The 17,945-nt window shown below is 56.7% G+C and overlaps 1 pseudogene; it reads left to right on the forward strand.

Annotated features, from left to right (window-relative positions):
• Positions 1 to 1,189: 1,189 nt before the first annotated feature.
• Positions 1,190 to 15,972, forward strand: LOC137457897 (zinc finger protein 135-like; annotated as a pseudogene).
• The last annotated feature ends 1,973 nt before the right edge of the window (positions 15,973 to 17,945 follow it).

Raw genomic sequence — 17,945 nt, forward strand, 5'->3', positions numbered from 1 at the left:
ACTGATTGTATAATTCTATGACAGGTTGGACTTGATGATCTCTGAGATTTTTTCCAGCCTTACTGATTCTATGATTCTAAAATCCAGCACACAGATGCAGAGTTTTTAGCTTGAAACCAAATTTCATACAGGAACAAAACCCAAATCCGTTGGCATAGGTAATAAGAACCAAGGGAAAGAGAACAAGTGGAGAGGGGAAGTCAATGTTGCTGCAAGAGGCCAGCTCCAGCAAGACGTCAAAATGATTGTCAGGCACCAACAGCCTCAATCAGCACTGGTAACCAGCCCAGCCCCGGGGACACTGCAAACGCAGCCAGGGAATGGCTCTGCAGAGGTGGGGTCACAGCAATTGCTAGATCCAAACCCTGGCACAGGAAATAACCTTGCTGCTGGTGCCAAGCAACCAACAACCCAACCCAGACTCCTCCTCATCCTCTGATGCATCAGAACTGAAACCAGAGACTCCCTTTGGATGCGAGGTGCTGGAGGGCGAGCGGCAGCTGCCGGCTGCTGAGCTGCGGCGGGGCGGGAGGGGCTGCGGGGCCGGGGAGCGCTGGGGGCGGCTATGGCTCAGGGACCTATTTGTGTCTCTGCCCTGCACAAGCGCTCTGGGCTCCTCCAAACCCCTCCTCAAACTTCCTCCTGCGGCCCCAAGCCCTCTCTCTCCAGCCTGCAGTCAGAACTTTTCTTCCTGAGCTGCGTTCAGCTCACAGCCTAAGGGAAAAAGCTCAAAGCCAACCTGAGACCAAACCAATCTGAGTGCAACCCGAGAGAGGCTGCTGCGAGGGCTGGAGGCAGCCCCAAGATGTTCCGCAGCAGGCAGTGGGAGCCTGGGGACTCAAACACAAAGGAAGGAAGGAAAACCTCAAGGCTGAGCTCCGCACGCCCCGCGCAGCGCCGGGGCCCAGCAGCTCAACGCTCCCCGGCTCTCAGCATGCCCCGGGGCCCGCCCAGACCCTTCCCCGCTCCGCTGCCGCCGCCCGCAGCGCTCTGGCACCGCTGCCGCTCCCCACGGGGCAGCACCAATGGCGGCCGCGGCCGGCAGGGGCAGCTCCTGGCTGTGCCTCGGCAGCGCCCAGGGGGAGGAGCTGCCGCGCTCCCGCCGCCTCTCATTGGCTGCGGCTGCCCGGCCGTGGGCGGGGCTTCGTCTGAGGCCCCAGCCCCCGCCTCCTCTGAGCTGAAACGTGGTCGGTGCGGGCTGTCCATTGCATCGCTCTCTGCTCGCCCAGGCTGCCAGGAGGCTGCAGGGGACGGCAGTCGGCAGCTGCCTCTGCTCCTTCCTCTTCCTCCTTCCTCTTCCTCCTTCCTCTTCCTCCTTCCTCTTCCTCCTTCCTCTTCCTCCTTCCTCTTCCTCCTTCCTCTTCCTCCTTCCTCTTCCTCCTTCCTCTTCCTCCTTCCTCTTCCTCCTTCCTCTTCCTCCTTCCTCTTCCTCCTTCCTCTTCCTCCTGCTGTGCGCCCCTTTGGCCTGGGCTGTGGGGTAGGTGTGGGGCAGAGTGGGGGCTGCTGGGGTGGGCTCGGGGGAGCGGCTCGTGGGGTTGGCATTGGGCTGCCGTGGGGCTGAGGGCTGTGTCCTGGAGCTGGGCTTGAGGAGGGCTCGGTGAGGTGTGGGGCTGGTGTGGGTGGGGCTGTGGGGGGTGGTTGTTGGGGGCTGTGGAGTTGTGGGGGCGTGTGTGAGGTTGGGTGGGGGCTTGGGGTCGGAGAGGGGCGTGTGAGGGGCTGGTGAGGAGCCCGTGGGGCTGTGTGGGTTTGGGGGGAGGAGTTGGTGGTGGTGGGGGAGGCTGTGTGTGGGTGTGGTGTGGGTCGGGGTGGTGAGGCTTGGAGTGGGGAGTGGTGGGGTGGTGCGAGGGGGTGGGTGCGGTTGTGGGGAGCTGTGTGTGGGTCTGGGTCGGGGTGGGTGTGTTTGGGGGTTCGTTGTGGTGCTGTGCTGCTGGCTCCCCCTGGTGGGGGCAGCTGCAGGCCCCCTTTGGCTGCTGCTGTGTTGCAGGCGGAGCCATTGGTGGGCTGCAGGGGCTGTCCCTGGCCCTGTGTCCCTGTGTCCCTGTGCTGGGGGCTGGGCTGGCAGCAGAGCTGAGGTGGCAGCGGCGCTGTGGGGGCTGCTGTGTGCAGGAGAGGTGGTGGTGAGCGTGGGGTGTGGCTTGCAGCAGAGGCTGCTGTGGGGGTGTGTGGGGGAGCCCTGGGGGTTTGGAGGCTTTGTGCTGGCAGGTGCCGGGCGGCTGCTGTGCTGAAGGGCAGCGGCTGGGCTGAGGGCCAGGCGCGGGGGGGAGCTGTGGGCAGGCTGTGTGCTGGGTGCCGTGGGGGTGTCAGGCGTGGGTGCTGTGCTGAGCCTGAGCTTGGGAGCGCCTGGGGCTGGTGTCAGCTGTGGGGCGGCTTGGCTGTGCTGGGGGTGGTGGCATCCAAGGCCTCTGTGCTCTGCAAGCTCTTGAGGCACAAAGATTCCCTGGGGGGTTGCAGAGTGATTCTCAGTTTCTCTGCAGGCCTCCTGAGCACAGAAAGGCTCAGGGCAGGAGGAGCTTCTGCTGATGGTTGTTTTGTGCAGCCTTGGGTGTTGGATCAGTGTCTTGGCTCAGTTTGGTCCTTTCTCTGGTGGCCAAGTTGAGGTCCCTTTGGTTTTGGCAGCTGAGCAGAGCTTGAGGCTTTTGCTGCAATGGTTTTTGTGCTGGCAGCATTGTGTGCTGCCAGCTGGAGTGCTGTGTGCAGCTGTGGTGCCCCCAAGAGGGGCAGGAGGTTGAGCTGTTGGAGGGGGTGCAGAGGAGGCCATGGGGGTGGTGGGAGGGCTGTGGCAGTTCCCCTGTGGGTGTGGGCTGTAAGAGTTGTGTCTGTTGAGGCTGGAGAGGAGAAGGCTGTGGGGAGAGGTTGGAGCAGCCTTGTGGCAGCTGCTGGGGGCTGCAGGAGAGCTGGGGAGGGACTTTGGTGAGGGGCTGGGAGTGATGGGCTGAGGGGGACTGGATTGAAGGTTGAGGAGGGCAGATTTGGAGTGGAGCTTGGGAGGCAATAGTTTGGAGTGGGGGTGGTGAGAGCCTGGAGCAGGTTGGCCAGGGAGGTGCTGGCTGCCCCCTCCCTGGAGGTGCTGAGGGTGAGGTTGGATGAGGGCTTGAGCAGCCTGGTGTGGTGGAAGGTGCCTGTGGGCATGGCAGGGGGTTGGAGCTGTCTGATCTTTGGGGTCCCTTGCAGCCCAAAGCATTCTCTGACTGCTTCAGTTTGGACACTTAGCAGAAGTGCAATGAAGGGAACTTGAAATAAGCAAAGTTGTGAAACTGGCTCTGAGCCTGGGGGCTGGCTGTGAGCTTGGGAAGTGGTTCTGATCTTATCTGATGGCTCTTGAGCTTGTGGGGACTGGCTCTGGAGCTTGGTTCTGACCTTTGTTGCTAGCACTGGAGCTTGGGGGCCAGGTGTGAGCTCGGGAAGTGGTTCTGACCTTAGTTGCTGGCTCAGAGCTCGGGGGCAGCCTCTTGAGCTTGGGAAGTGGTTCTGATTCTATTTTCTGGGTCATGAGCTTGGGGTCTGGGTGTGAGCTTGAAAAGGGTTCTGACCTGAGTTGCTGGCTCTGGGCTTGAGGTCTGATGGTTGATTTCAGGGCCTGTCTCTGAGGTCAGGTGCTGGATCTTGAGCTTGGGAAGTGGTTCTGATCTTAGCTGCTGGCTCTGGAGCTTGTGGGGGCTGGCTCTGGAGCTTGTGGGGGCTGGCTCTGGAGCTTGGTTCTGACCTTTGTTGCTGGTACTAGAGCTTGGAGGCTGGGTGTGAGCTTTGGAAGTGGTTCTGACCTTAGTTGCTGGCTCTGGAGCTTGGGGGCTGGCTCTGGAGCTTGGGAAGTGCTTCTGATGTGAGCTGCTGGCTCTGGAGCTTGGGAAGTGCTTCTGATGTGAGCTGCTGGCTCTGGAGCTTGGGAAGTGCTTCTGATGTGAGCTGCTGGCTCTGGAGCTTGGGAAGTGGTTGTGATGTGAGCTGCTGGCTCTGGAGCTTGGGAAGTGGTTGTGATGTGAGCTGCTAGCTCGGGAGCTTGGGAAGTGCTTCTGACCTGAGCTGCTGTCTCTGGGCTTGGGGTCTGATGGTTGATCTCAGAGCCTGTCTCTGAGGTCAGGCCATGGTTCTTGAGCTTGGGAAGAGGTTCTGACCTTAGTTGCTGGCTCTGAGCTTGGGAGCTGAGTCTGCACTTTTGGTCTAGGTTGTGGAGCTTGGGTGCTGGTTCTTGAGCTTGGGCAGTGGTTCTGACCTTAGTTGCTTATTCTGGAGCTTGGGGGCTGGCTCCTATCTTGGGAAGTGGTTGTGATGTGAGCTGCTGGCTCTGGAGCTTGGGAAGTGGTTGTGATGTGAGCTGCTGGCTCTGGAGCTTGGGAAGTGCTTCTGATGTGAGCTGCTGGCTCTGGAGTTTGGGGGCTGACTCTGGAGTTTGGGAAGTGGTTCTAATGTGAGCTGCTGACTCTGGAGCTTGGGAAGTATTCCGACCTTAGCTGCTGCTTCTTGAGCTTAGGAAGTGGTTGTGATGTTGGCTGCTGGCTCCAGAGCTTGGGCAGTGGTTCTGACCTGAGCTGCTGGCTCCGGAGCTTGGGCAGTGGTTTCTGACCTGAGCTGCTGGCTCTGGGCTTGGGGTCTGATGGTTGATCTCAGGGCCTGTCTCTGAGGTCAGGTGCTGGTTCTTGAGCTTGGGAAATGGTTCTGACCTTAGTTCCTGGCTCTTGGGCTTGTGAGGGCTTTCTCTGGGGATTGGTTCTGACCTTTGTTGCTGGTACTGGAGCTTGGGGGCAGGGTGTGAGCTTGGGAAGTGGTTCTGACCTTAGTTGCTGGCTCTGAGCTTGGGAGCTAACTCTGCACTTTTGGTCTAGGTTGTGGAGCTTGGGTGCTGGTTCTGGATCTTGGGCAGTGGTTGTGACCTTAGTTGCTTATTCTGGAGCTTGAGGGCAGGCTCCTAGCTTGGGAAGTGGTTGTGATGTGAGCTGCTGGCTCTGGAGCTTGGGCAGTGCTTCTGATGTGAGCTGCTGGCTCTGGAGATTGGGCAGTGCTTCTGATGTGAGCTGCTGGCTCTGGAGCTTGGGCAGTGCTTCTGATGTGAGCTGCTGGCTCTGGAGATTGGGCAGTGCTTCTGATGTGAGCTGCTGGCTCTGGAGCTTGGGAAGTGCTTCTGATGTGAGCTGCTGGCTCTGGAGCTTGGGCAGTGCTTCTGATGTGAGCTGCTGGCTCTGGAGCTTGGGCAGTGCTTCTGATGTGAGCTGCTGGCTCTGAAGCTTGGGAAGTGCTTCTGATGTGAGCTGCTGGCTCTGGAGCTTGGGGGCTGGCTCTGGAGCTTGGGAAGTGCTTCTGATGTGAGCTGCTGGCTCTGGAGCTTGGGAAGTGTTCTGACCTTAGCTGCTGCTTCTTGAGCTTGGGAAGTGGTTGTGATGTTGGCTGCTGGCTCCAGAGCTTGGGCAGTGGTTCTGACGTGAGCTGCTGGCTCTGGAGCTTGGGCAGTGGTTCTGACCTGAGCTGCTGGCTCTGGAGCTTGGGCAGTGGTTCTGACCTGAGCTGCTGGCTCTGGAGCTTGGGGTCTGATGGTTGATCTCAGGGCCTGTCTCTGAGGTCAGGCCATGGTTCTTGAGCTTGGGAAGTGGTTCTGACCTTAGTTGCTGGCTCTTAGCTTGGGAGCTAACTCTTGCACTTTTGGTCTAGGTTGTGGAGCTTGGGACCTGGTTCTTGAGCTTGGGCAGTGGTTCTGACCTTAGTTTCTTATTCTGCAGCTTGAGGTCTGGCTCCTAGCTTTGGAAGTGGTTGTGATGTGAGCTGCTGGCTCTGGAGCTTGGGCAGTGCTTCTGATTTGAGCTGCTGGCTCTGGAGCTTGGGCAGTGCTTCTGATGTGAGCTGCTGGCTCTGGAGATTGGGCAGTGCTTCTGATGTGATCTGCTGGCTCTGGAGCTTGGGCAGTGCTTCTGATGTGAGCTGCTGGCTCTGGAGATTGGGCAGTGCTTCTGATGTGAGCTGCTGGCTCTGGAGCTTGGGCAGTGCTTCTGATGTGAGCTGCTGGCTCTGGAGATTGGGCAGTGCTTCTGAAGTGAGCTGCTGGCTCTGGAGCTTGGGAAGTGCTTCTGATGTGAGCTGCTGGCTCTGGAGCTTGGGAAGTGCTTCTGATGTGAGCTGCTGGCTCTGGAGCTTGGGAAGTGCTTCTGATGTGAGCTGCTGGCTCTGGAGCTTGGGAAGTGCTTCTGATGTGAGCTACTGTCTCTGGAGCTTGTGGAAGCTGGCTCTGGAGCTTGTCTCTGAACTTTGTTGCTGTTACTGGAGGCTGGGAGCTGGTTCCTGAGCTTGGAAAGCGTTTCTGATGTTACTTGCAGGCTCTGGAGCTCGGGAGCTGTTTCTTGAGCTTGGGGGCTGGGTGTGAGCGTGGGAAGTGGTTCTGACCTTAGTTGCTGGCTCTGAGCATGGGAGCTGAGTCTGCACTTTTGGTCTAGGTTCTGGAGCTTGGGTGCTAGTTCTTGAGCTTAGGAAGTGGTTCTGACCTTAGTTGCTGATTCTTGAGCTCGGGGGCTGGCTCTGATCTGGCTGGCTCTGGAGCTTGGGAAGTGGTTTTGATGTGAGCTGCTGGCTCTGGACCTTGGGCAGTGGTTGTGACGTGAGCTGCTGGCTCTGGAGCTTGGGAGGTGGTTCTGACCTGAGCTGCTGGCTCTGGAGCTTGGGCAGTGGTTCTGACCTGAGCTGCTGGCTCTGGGCTTGGGGTCTGATGGTTGATCTCAGAGCCTGTCTCTGAGGTCAGGTGCTGGTTCTTGAGCTTGGGAAGTGGTTCTGACCGTAGTTCCTGGCTCTTGGGCTTGTGAGGGCTTTCTCTGGAGCTTGGTTCTGACCTTTGTTGCTGGTACTGGAGCTTGGGGGCAGGGTGTGAGCTTGGGCAGTGGTTCTGACCTTAGTTGCTGGCTCTGAGCTTGGGAGCTAACTCTGCACTTTTGGTCCAGGTTGTGGAGCTTGGGTCCTGGTTCTTGAGCTTGGGCAGTGGTTCTGACCTTAGTTGCTTATTCTGGAGCTTGAGGGCTGGCTCCTATCTTGGGAAGTGGTTGTGATGTGAGCTGCTGGCTCTGGAGCTTGGGAAGTGGTTCTGAAGTGAGCTGCTGGCTCTGCAGCTTGGGAAGTGCTTCTGATGTGAGCTGCTGGCTCTGGAGCTTGGGCAGTGCTTCTGATGTGAGCTGCTGGCTCTGGAGCTTGGGAAGTGGTTGTGACGTGAGCTGCTGGCTCTGGAGATTGGGAGGTGGTTCTGACCTGAGCTGCTGGCTCTGGAGCTTGGGAGGTGGTTCTGACCTGAGCTGCTGGCTCTGGAGCTTAGTTGCTGGGTGTGAGCTCCAGGTCTGGGTGTGAGCTTGGGAAGTGGTTGTGACCTTACTTGCTGGCTCTGGGCTTGGGATTTGGTTCTTGACCTCAGGGTCTGTGTCTGAGGTCAGCACCTGGTTTCTGAGCTTGGGAAATGTTCTGACCTTAATTGCTGATTCTTGAGCTCAGGGGCTGGCTCCTGATCTTGGAAGTTGTTCTGATCTTAGCTGCTGGTTCTTGAGCTTGGGGCCTGGATGTGAACTTAGGAGCTGGCTCTGAGCTTGGGGGCTGGCTCTGCATTTCTGATCTGGATTCTTGTGCTTGGGAGCTGACTCTGACCTTAGTTGCTGGTTCCTGAGCTTGGGGGCCAGGTGTGAGCTTGTAGGCTGGGTGTGTGCTTGGCCCCTGCCTTGAATTTAAAATGAGAGAGTTCAGCCAGTTGGAAGTTGAAGCTGAGCTGCTTTGCACTGCAGTGCTTCAGAGTTTGTGATGCTCCAGAGGCAGATCTCAAAGAGCTGCTGCAAGAGTTGAGCTGAAGTGGCACAGTGCCCTGCAGAGGCAAAAGCTTTTCCCTCCCAGTCAGCCATTGGAATAATCTCCCCAGGGCAGCGGTGGATTGCCCTGCAGGGCAGAGTTGGGAGGCTCAGGTTGGCAGGGGGCTGGGCCAGCTCCTTTCCAGTCCAGTGTCAGCTGGCAAGGTTGGAGCAGCTGAGCCTTGGGGTCCCTTGCAGCCTGGCATTGTGTGGCAGCAGAGCTGTGCTGCTGGTTTTGAGGGCACTTGGAAAGCTTCTGAAGCATTTGTGCAGAGTGTGCAAGACATCCCTGAGCCTAGCAACTCCCTCAGCTCTCTTCAGAATGAACTCTGCAGAGCTGGAAGAGCTTTCCAGGAATTTGGCAGAGGTTTGGAGGAGTTTGGAAGGGATTTTGGTTCTCCTCCTCCTTGTCCTCTTCCTTGTCCTCCTCTGCCTCATCTTTTTCCTGCTCTCCCTGGAGGCTGCCCTTAGACTCCTAGAATCCTGGAGTGGTTTGGGTTGGGAGGGAGCTGCAAAGGTGATGCAGCCCAAGCCCCTCTGCAGTCAGGTTGCCCAGAGCCCTGTCCAGCCCGACCTTGAACCTCTCCAGGGCTGGGCCCTCAAGCCCCTCCCTGGGCAACCTGTTGCAGTGTTCCAGCAGCCTCCTGGTGCAGAACTTGTTCCTCACCTCCTGTCTCAATCTGCTCTGCTCTAGTTTGAAGCCATTGCCTCTGGTGCTGTCCCTGCAGGCTTTGCAAAGAGTCCCTCTGCAGCCTTCTTGTAGTCCCCTTCAGGTACCAGAAGGTCACTCTTAGGTCTCCCCAGAGTCTTCTCTTCTCCCCTCCAGGCTGATCACCCCCAGCTCCCTCAGCCTGTCCTGGTAGCAGGACCCTGCCCTTGCTCTTGTTGAAGCTCAGGAGGTTGCCTTAGGCCCCCTCTGCAGCTTGTTCCCTTGAGCTCCTCCACCTTGTTCTGCAGGGCATTGTCTTAGGTTTCAGGAGGCAGAGAAAGGTGAAAGGAGTTGATGCCAAGCTGTGGCCAGAGGGTTGGATAGAATTGGGCAGTTTCCATGGCTGTGCTGTTCAGAGCTGCATCCTACAGTGCAAAGCATCAAATCCACAACAATCCATAGTGTGCCTGGGCCACGGGAGCCAAGCAACCTCCCTAGGCCAAAGCTTCCTCCAGAGCTCCACCAAACCAGGCCAGAACCCCAGGCCCCAAATGCCTTCCCCCACCCCCATGCCTCTCTGCCCCTCCTCCCCCATACCCAAGACCTGCAGTTACAGATTCTGGTATGCAGCTCCCAGGTGAGCCAGGCCGCTCCAGGCTGCAGTTGGCAGCACTGCCAAGGCCTCAAAGCTCCTCTGCAGAGAGAGATACCAGAAGATGTTCCTGGGAGCAGAGAGGAAGGGCAAAGGAGACTGGAGAGCCTGTGCTGTTCCTTTGTAGAGAGTGGGTGCAGACCTTGTGGGAATGAGCTAAGATAGATGACCCTTTCTGGTGGTCCTCAATAAGAGGGAGGTGAAGCTTTTAGGCTCCCTGTCTCGTGATGCCAGCCTGGACAAAGAGTTAGCCAAACTCGATGGAACACACACTCTCTGGGCCCCGATCCTCAATGCCATCAGGAGCTGCTACCGCTCAAGAGATGACCTGCCCTGGGCCCCAGTTAGATGGACAGCTATGGAACAGGGCATTCAGTATCTGAGACAGATGGCTGTGCTGAAAATAATGTATGGGGATGGCCAGCTCCCTTCGGACCCAGATGAGGTGCCCATGAGACGGCCCTTCTGAAAGAAACTCACCCAGAGTGCTCCTCAGAAATACGCTCCCACATTAGGAGGGACACTCCTGAGTGGGCAGGATGGAAGTCCTAAAACTCTCTGTGAGTTTGCCAATGATTTAAGGGAATATGAGGAAAGTGTAATTCAGAAACCCCTGATCTCAGCCATAGAAACTGTGGCTAAAGACACTGACAAAGAGATCAAGGCCTCCATGTCTGAACTGAAAAAGGGGAGCGATGCCTCCTTTTCCCCTTCTCCTTCAGAATGGATCCAGGTTTCTCTCTGGGGAACTGAGTTAGAATGTTCCACTCCCGCTCCCTGTCCAGCAAGCCTATGAAAAGGAAGACACTGCAGCCATTTCTTTCTTTTTGGTTCCTGCCTTGCCTTTATGAGAGGACTACTTCGGGCTTCCTACTTCTCTGCCACATGGTCAGGCCTGGTCCTCGTCTCTGCTACATCCACACCTCTTCAAAGGATTCCAAAGGACTGTTTTTCTATACGTACTTTCCCCATCCATCCTTGTTCCTTACCCTTGTGAACCCTTACTGTCCACCCCCTTGCCCCAACAGCTCAGGGCCCAGCTTAGTATTGGCTCACCCTCTTTCTGTGCGTAATCCAAACGAGTTTGCCTTAATTCCTTACTGGGTAGAGATGTAACAGTTACTGCTTCCTGGTCTGAGTCATCCTCATCCACCGCTGGGTTCTGCGAGGTGCTGGGCCCCACTGATGTGCCTTCCTCACCATCCCTGCTGGGAGATGATTTTTGCCTCCTTTTCACAGTATCACAGAATCACCAAGGTTGGAAAAGACCTCAAAGATCATGGAGTCCAACCTGTCAACACAAACCTCATGACTAGACCATGGCATCAAGTGCCACATCCAATCCCCTCTTGAACCCCTCCAGGGATGGGGACTCCACCACCTCCCTGGGCAGCACGTTCCAATGGTGAATGACTCTCTCCTCACCTCGAGTCTAAACCTCCCCTGGCACAGCTTGAGACTGTGTCCTCTTGTTCTGGTGCTGGTTGCTTGGGAGAAGAAACCAACCCCCACCTGGCTACAACCTCCCTTCAGGTAGTTGTAGAGAGCAAAGAGGTCTCCCCTGAGCCTCCTCTTCTCCAGGCTAAACAACCCCAGCTCCCTCAGCCTCTCCTCCCAGGGCTGTGCCCCAGACCCCTCCCCAGCCTTGTTGCCCTTCTCTGGACATGTTCAAGTCTCTCAATGTCCTTCTTAAACTGAGGGGCCCAGAACTGGACACAGGACTCAAGGTGTGGCCTAACCAATGCAGAGCACAGGGCACAATGACTTCCCTGCTCCTGCTGTCCACACTGTGAATAGAATAGAATAGAATAGAATAGAATAGAATAGAATAGAATAGAATAGAATAGAATAGAATAGAGCAGGTTGGAAGAGACCTTCAAGATTGAGTCCAATCTGTCATCCAACACCACCTCATCAACTAAACCATGCAACCAAGCACCCCATCAAGTCTCCTCCTAAACACCTCCAATGATGGTGACTCCACCACCTCCCCAGGCAGCCCATTCCAATGGGCAATCACTCTTTCTGTGTAGAACTTCCTCCTAACCTCCAGCCTAAATCTCCCCTGGTGCAGCCTGAGACTGTGTCCTCTTGTTCTGCTGCTGGGTGCCTGGGAGAAGAGGCCAACCCCTTCCTGGCTACAACCACCTTTCAGGTAGTTGTAGAGAGCAATAAGGTCACCCCTGAGCCTCCTCCTCTCCAGGCTAAGCAACCCCAGCCCCCTCAGCCTCTCCTCACAGGGCTGTGTTCCAAACCCCTCACCAACTTTGTTGCCCTTCTCTGGACACAGGCCAGGATGCCCTTGGCCTTCTTGTCCACCTGGGCACACTGCTCGCTAATGTTCAGGCAGCTGTCAATCAGCAGTCCCAGGTCCCTCTCTTCCTGGCTGCTCTCAGCCACTCTGACCCCAGCCTGTAGCTCTGCATGGGGTTGTTGTGGCCAAAGTGCAGCACCTGGCACTTGGATGTGTTCAATCTCCTGCCCTTGGCCTCTGCCCATCTGCCCAGCCTGTCCAGGTCCCTCTGCAGAGCTCTCCTGCCCTCCAGCAGATCAACTCCTGCCCCCAGCTTGGTGTCAGCTGCAAACCTACTGCTGATGGACTCCATCCCTTCCTCCAGATCATCAATGAAGATATTGATCAGGCTGGGGCCCAGCACTGCTCCCTGGGGCACACCACTGGTGCCTGGCTGCCAGCTGGCTGTGGCACCATTCACCACCACTCTCTGGGCTCAGCCTCCAGCCAGTTCCTAACCCAGCTCAGAGAGCTGCTGTCCAAGCCAGGGGCTGACAGCTTGGCCAGGAGTTTGCTGTTGGGGATGGTGTCAAAGGCCTTGCTGAAGTCCAGGTAGACCACATCCACAGCCTGCCCCACATCCACCAGACGGGTCACCTGACCATAGAAGGAGCTCAGGTTGGTCAGGCAGGACCTGCCCTTCCTAAATCCATGCTGGCTGGACCCGAGCTGTTGGCTGTCCTTCAGGTGCGCAGTTATTGCCCCCAGGATAATCTGCTCCATCACTTTCCCTGGCACTGAGGTCAGGCTGACTGGCCTGGAGTTTCCAGGTTCCTCCATCCGACCCTTCTTGTGGATGGGGACCACATTGGCCAGTTTCCAGTCATCTGGGACCTCACCTGTGAGCCAGGACTGGAGGAAAATGATGGAGAGCAGCTTGGCAGCTCATCTGCCAGCTCTCTCAGCACCCTAGGATGGATCCCACCCGGTCCCATGGACTTGTGAGTGTCCAAGTGGGTCAGCAGGTCCCAAACTAATTCCTCATGGATTTCAGGGGCACTACACTGCTCCCTGACCCCATCACCCAGCTCAGGAGGCCACTCGTCCTGAACTCCTGCCTTACTTTCCCGCATGTGGTGACAGCTGCTAGAGAAACTGCATGGGCAGGAGCATCAGGGGTTAAGTGTGGGATTGCTGGGGGTGGGGCAAACCCTTGTGCCTGGGGCTCAGGCTGAGATCTGTCACACTCACTACAACCTGACCCCAGCCCAGTTCCTTAGAGGCTTCCTCAGCCACAGCATTTCCCACTCCACCCTTCCAGCTGCAGTGGCAGTGGAGGTGGGGGACACAGGGCCATGGGACAGCCAAGGCAGCAGGGCCATGGATGGGCTGGGAATGAGGGAAGGGACTGGGAATGGTCAGGCAGGAATTAGGCCTTGTCCCCCCAAAAAGGGGACAGGGTACAGGTCCCATGCGGCAAAGGTGTGTGCAGGACATGGCAGAATCTGGCAGCATTTGAGGAGCTGAAAGGAGTGAATTGTGCTGCAGCTCTGCCTGTGTCAGCTGGGAGATGAACAGCAGCCCATGGGCACTGTGCCCTCCCATCCAACCTCATTTTCTCTTGGGGATGTGGAGTGGCAGCTCCTGGAGCACTGCAAAGAGCAAGGTGAGAGAAATGGTCAGGGAGAGAAGGAAGCAAAACCCTTTCCAGTGAGTCTCTTTGGGTTGCAGGTGTGTGAAGGGTGCTGGAGGTGTGAGGTTTGGACAGGAGCCAGAGACTCCTCCAGCATCCCAGTGAGGGCTGAAGAGGTTTAGCAAGAAGCTGCCCAAGTCCCTTCCCCCTTTGATGCACCTCCAGAAAGCATGAAGTTCCCTTTCTCTGTGTCCTGAGGGGTGCTCTGATCTTCTGTTGGGGAGTGGCCAGCAGGGAGGTGTGTGCAAGGCAGAGCTGAGCACAGAGTGGGTGTGCTGGGGGCAAGGCCAGGGAGGAGAGATGGGTCCAGAGCAAGATGTGCTGGCAAATGCATCTGCAGGCAGCAGAGCCCTGGGCAGGCAGTGGGAGGAAGCTTTAGGCAAGGCCTGGGAGAGGCTGTGTGGAGGCAGCTGTGTTGTGGTGCTGGCCTGCAGCTGTGTGCTGGGGGCTGTCTCCTGGTCAAGGAGCTGAGTCTGCACTTGTTGAGGCCTCCCATCTTGATCAGCCCTGGTTGTGTGCTGTGGCTGTGCTGCTGGGCTTGGGAGCTGCCCCCAGCAAGGCTGAGCTGTGCTGCCTGGTCCTGGGCAGTGCTGAGCCATCCCTGGGCCAGGAACCACCCTGTCAGTGCTGCCAGCCTCAAGGAAAGTGGGTCAAGACCACTTGTAAGCCCCAGCGTACCTCCGGGCACTGATCACAGGAACCTGGGGTCTCAGCACAGGTATTAGAGGTTTGAGCCCACACTGTGCCAAAAAGTGGAGGTTTGAGGTCCTCTCTGCATTCTTTCCTTCAGCTGGGTGTTGGGAGGTGTTGGGACTCAGGGACAGCCATCAACCAGGCGGGATATGAGGGTTTGAGGTCCTGGGCTCAGGTGCTACCATCTTCCCTATTGCAGAGCTGTGACCCCTTCCTTCTGCAGTATGGCCTCACAGATGGACACAAACAAGAGCTGGGAGGAGAAGAAGCACCCAGAGATCAAGTTGGAGCAGCCCAAGTGCAGCCCCACGGGAGAGGAGAAGGAGGAAAAAGAGGACAAGATGGATGACAATGATGATGCTGAGGAGAATGGTGACTAGGAGTACGAAGAGGAGGATAATGATGATGCTGAAGGTGACCAGGATGAGGAGAAGGAATGTATGGAGGAGGATGAAGCCAGAGCAGGTCCCTCAGTGCCACCCAAGCAGCTGAATCAGTGCCCTGAGTGTGGGCAGAGCTTCCCACCTGGCTCAGAGCCCGTGAAGCACCACTGCCCCCAGCCTGGCACCTGGCCCTTCGTCTGTGGTGACTGTGGCAAGAGGTTCAGAGGGGGCTCTCAGCTCATCCGGCACTGCCGTGCCCACACTGGAGAGAAGCTGTTCCCCTGTGCTGAGTGTGGCAAGAGCTTTACCACAAGCACCAGACTCATCCAGCACCAACTCCTCCACAGAGGGGACAAACCATACAGCTCTGCCGACTGTGACAAGAGCTTCATCCAGAAGGGGAGTCCAAGCCATCACCGTCGTGTGCGCACCGGAGAGAAGTCTTTCATCTGTACTGCCTGTGGCAGGAGGTTTTGCAGGCACTTCAGCCTCATGGAGCACTGCCTCACCCACACCGCAGCCAAACCTTTCACCTGCGCTGTCTGTGGCCGGAGTTTCACCCGGAGCTCAAATCTCATCGCCCACCACCGCACCCACACTGGTGAGAGGCCATACAGCTGTGCTGTCTGCGGTAAGTGTTTCTCTCAGAAGGCTAACCTCACCCAGCACCACAGTGTGCACAGCACCGAGAAGTCCAGCTGCAGGGACTGCGGCAAGAGCTTCAAACGCAGTTACTACCTTACCATCCACCGCCGCATCCACAGCGGAGAGGTGTTGCCCTGTGCTGAGTGTGGCAAGAGCTTCACCACGAGCGCCGCATTCATCCAGCACCAACTCATCCACAGTGGTGAGAAACTGTATAGCTGTGCCAAATGTGGCAAGAGCTTCAGACAGAGCTTTACCCTCACCCCCCCATCGCTGTACCCACACGGGTGAGAAACTGTATAACTGTGCTGACTGTGGCAAGAGTTTCACTTCAAAGTCTGCCCTCACCCAGCACTACAGCGTGCACACTACCGAGAAGCCCTTCATCTGCAGGGACTGCGGCAAGAGCTTCAGCCACAGCGCCACCCTCACCATCCACCGCCGCATCCGCACGGGAGAGAAGCTGTTCCCCTGTGCCGAGTGCGGCAAGATTTTCACCACAAGCAGCAGACTCATCGGCCATCAACTCACCCACAGTGGTGACAAACCATACAGCTGTCCTATGTGCAGCAAGAGCTTCTCCACAAGCACCAGACTCCGGCAGCATCGACTCGTCCACAGCGGTGACGGGCCGTACATCTGTGCTGAGTGTGGCAAGAGCTTCACCTGCGCCTCCAGCCTCACCCAGCACCGTCTGCACACCGGTGAGAAGGCTTTCACCTGTTCTGAGTGCGGCAAGAGCTTCGCCTGTAGGAGCACTCTCATTCACCACCACCGCGTACACACTGGTGAGAAGCCTTTCATCTGCCCCGACTGCGGCAAGAGCTTCACCCACAGCTCCTATCTCACCAAGCATCGCTATAGTCACTGTTGAGCAGCCCACAGAGCAGGGGATGTGAAATAGACCTACCCAGGGTCTATTGGGGTAATCATGGCGCCCTGAAAGGGCCTTGTCAGCAGTTTGAACCAAAATCGCCTCTTTTTCACCTGCATTTCCCAGAGGCTGGGGGCTCTGGCAGTAACAAACACCTCCTGCCTCTCTGAACACCAATTAGTGATGATGAGAACAATTACAGTGCTGAGTCAGCATAGCCAGAGCTGCCATTGGAGCTGGGCAGAGCTTTGCCAGGGTCTGCCTGATTCTGCCCTAATGCTTTGTGTCCCCCTGGGGTAAGAATCCCTCTGTCCATTGCCCAATTGTGTCAATAAAACCTGAAAGTTACCCAAATTCTGTCTGTCTGCTTTTATTTCAGGCATCTCTGGAACAATGCCTAAATTTTGGGGTCATTTTTCCCCAAGAAGTGGGGCTGGAGCTGTGTGCCCAGTTCAGGGACAGGAAAATGAGGTTCTCAGAGGAGTCTTGAGTGGCATCTCAGAGGCATTATTACAGTCTCACAGTATCACTAAGGTTGGAAGAGACCTCAAGGATCATCGAGTCCAACTGGGCACCACAGACCCCATGACTAGACCATGGCACCACGTGCCACATCCAATCCCCTCTTGAACCCCTTCAGGGATGGGGACTCCACCACCTCCCTGGGCAGCACATCCCAAGGGCCAACAACTCTCTTGCTGGGAAGAACTTTCTCCTCACCTCCAGCTAAACCTCCCCTGGCACAGCTTGAGACTGTGTCCTCTTGTTCTGGTGCTGGCTGCTTGAGAGAAGAGACCAACCCCTTCCTGGCTACAACCTCCCCTCAGGTAGTTGTGGAGGGCAATGAGGTCTCCCCTGAGCCTCCTCTCCTCCAGGCTAAGCAACCCCAGCTCCCTCACAGCCTCTCCTCACAGGGCTGTGCTCAAGGCCTCTCCCCAGCCTTGTTGCCCTTCTCTGGACACATTCAAGTGTTTCAATGTCCTTCTTAAACTGAGGGGCCCAGAACTGGACACAGGACTCAAGGTGTGGCCTGAGCAGTGCTGAGCACAGGGCAGGATGAGCTCCCTGCTCCTGCTGGCTACACTGCTCCTGATGCAGGCCAGGATGCCCTTGGCCTTCTTGGCCACCTGGGCACACTGCTGGCTCATGTTTAGGCAGCTATCCACCACTACCCCCAGGTCCCTCTCTGCCTGGCTGCTCTCAGCCACTCTGACCCCAGCCTGTAGCTCTGCCTGGGGTTGTTGTGGCCACAGTGCAGCACTTGGCACTTGGACTTGTTGAATGCCATCCCATTGGACTCTGCCCATCTGTCCAGTTGGTCGAGGTCCCTCTTCAGAGCCCTTCTGCCCTCTAACTGACCAACATCTGCTCCCAACTTGCTGTCATCTGCAAATTTGCTGATGACTGACTCAATGCCCTCATCCAGATCATCAATGAAAATATTAAAGAGGATGGGGCCCAGCACTGATCCCTGGGGCACACCACTGGTGCCTGGCTGCCAGCTGGATGTGGCACCATTCACCACCTGGGCTCAGCCTCCAGCCAGTTCCTAACCCAGCACAGGGTGTTGCTGTCCAAGGCAGGGGCTGACAGCTTAGACAGCAGTTTGCTGTGGGGGACAGTGTCAAAGGCCTTGCTGAAGTCCAGGTAGACCACATCCACAGGCCTCCCCACGTCCACCAGTCAGGTCACCTGATCATAGAAGGAGATCAGGTTGGAGAGGCAAGGACCTGCATTCTTCAGGGGCTTTCAGGTGATCTTAGGTGCTTGAGATTTGGATGGTTCTAGGATTGTTTTGGGGGTTTTGGAGGGTGTAGGGGGAATCTCATGGACATCTTTGGAAGAACTCAAAATGCTTCTGTTGGCTTTCTGCTATGGGGCTGGAACAGGTTGAAGAGCTGAGAAGAGGTTAAGCTGCCTGTTCCCCCCCAAAACAGAAGTGAGGGAAAAACAACACACAGAGGAACCAAAAAACCCTCTGGGTTGAGATAAGGACTTGAGATAAGAACAAAAGAGCTGAATCCAAATGAGATCCCATAATGCACACTGACCTGAGGCTGTTTGTAGAAAGAAGCACAGCAGTGAGCAGCAGCAGCCAGGAGTTAAACCCCTGCAGCCCTCCCCCTCAGCAAAAAGCCAGCACCTGAGAGCCAGAACCCAACAGCAGCAACCAGAACAGGAAGCCTCCCATGTTGCCATCTGAACTTCAAGCCCTGTAGTCCTTTGCTCCAGCCAGCACTGTCCCTGTGAAGGTGGCATGAGGCAGGATGGTGTGGAGTAATGGCAGCAAATTTCCAGCTTAACCTTTGACATTCCCAAGCCCTCAT

The sequence above is a fragment of the Melanerpes formicivorus genome, unplaced genomic scaffold, assembly GCF_026170545.1.
Source record: "Melanerpes formicivorus ecotype bairdi unplaced genomic scaffold, bMelFor1.0.p_v2 SCAF_208, whole genome shotgun sequence".
In the NCBI taxonomy this organism is placed as follows: Eukaryota; Metazoa; Chordata; class Aves; order Piciformes; family Picidae; genus Melanerpes; species Melanerpes formicivorus.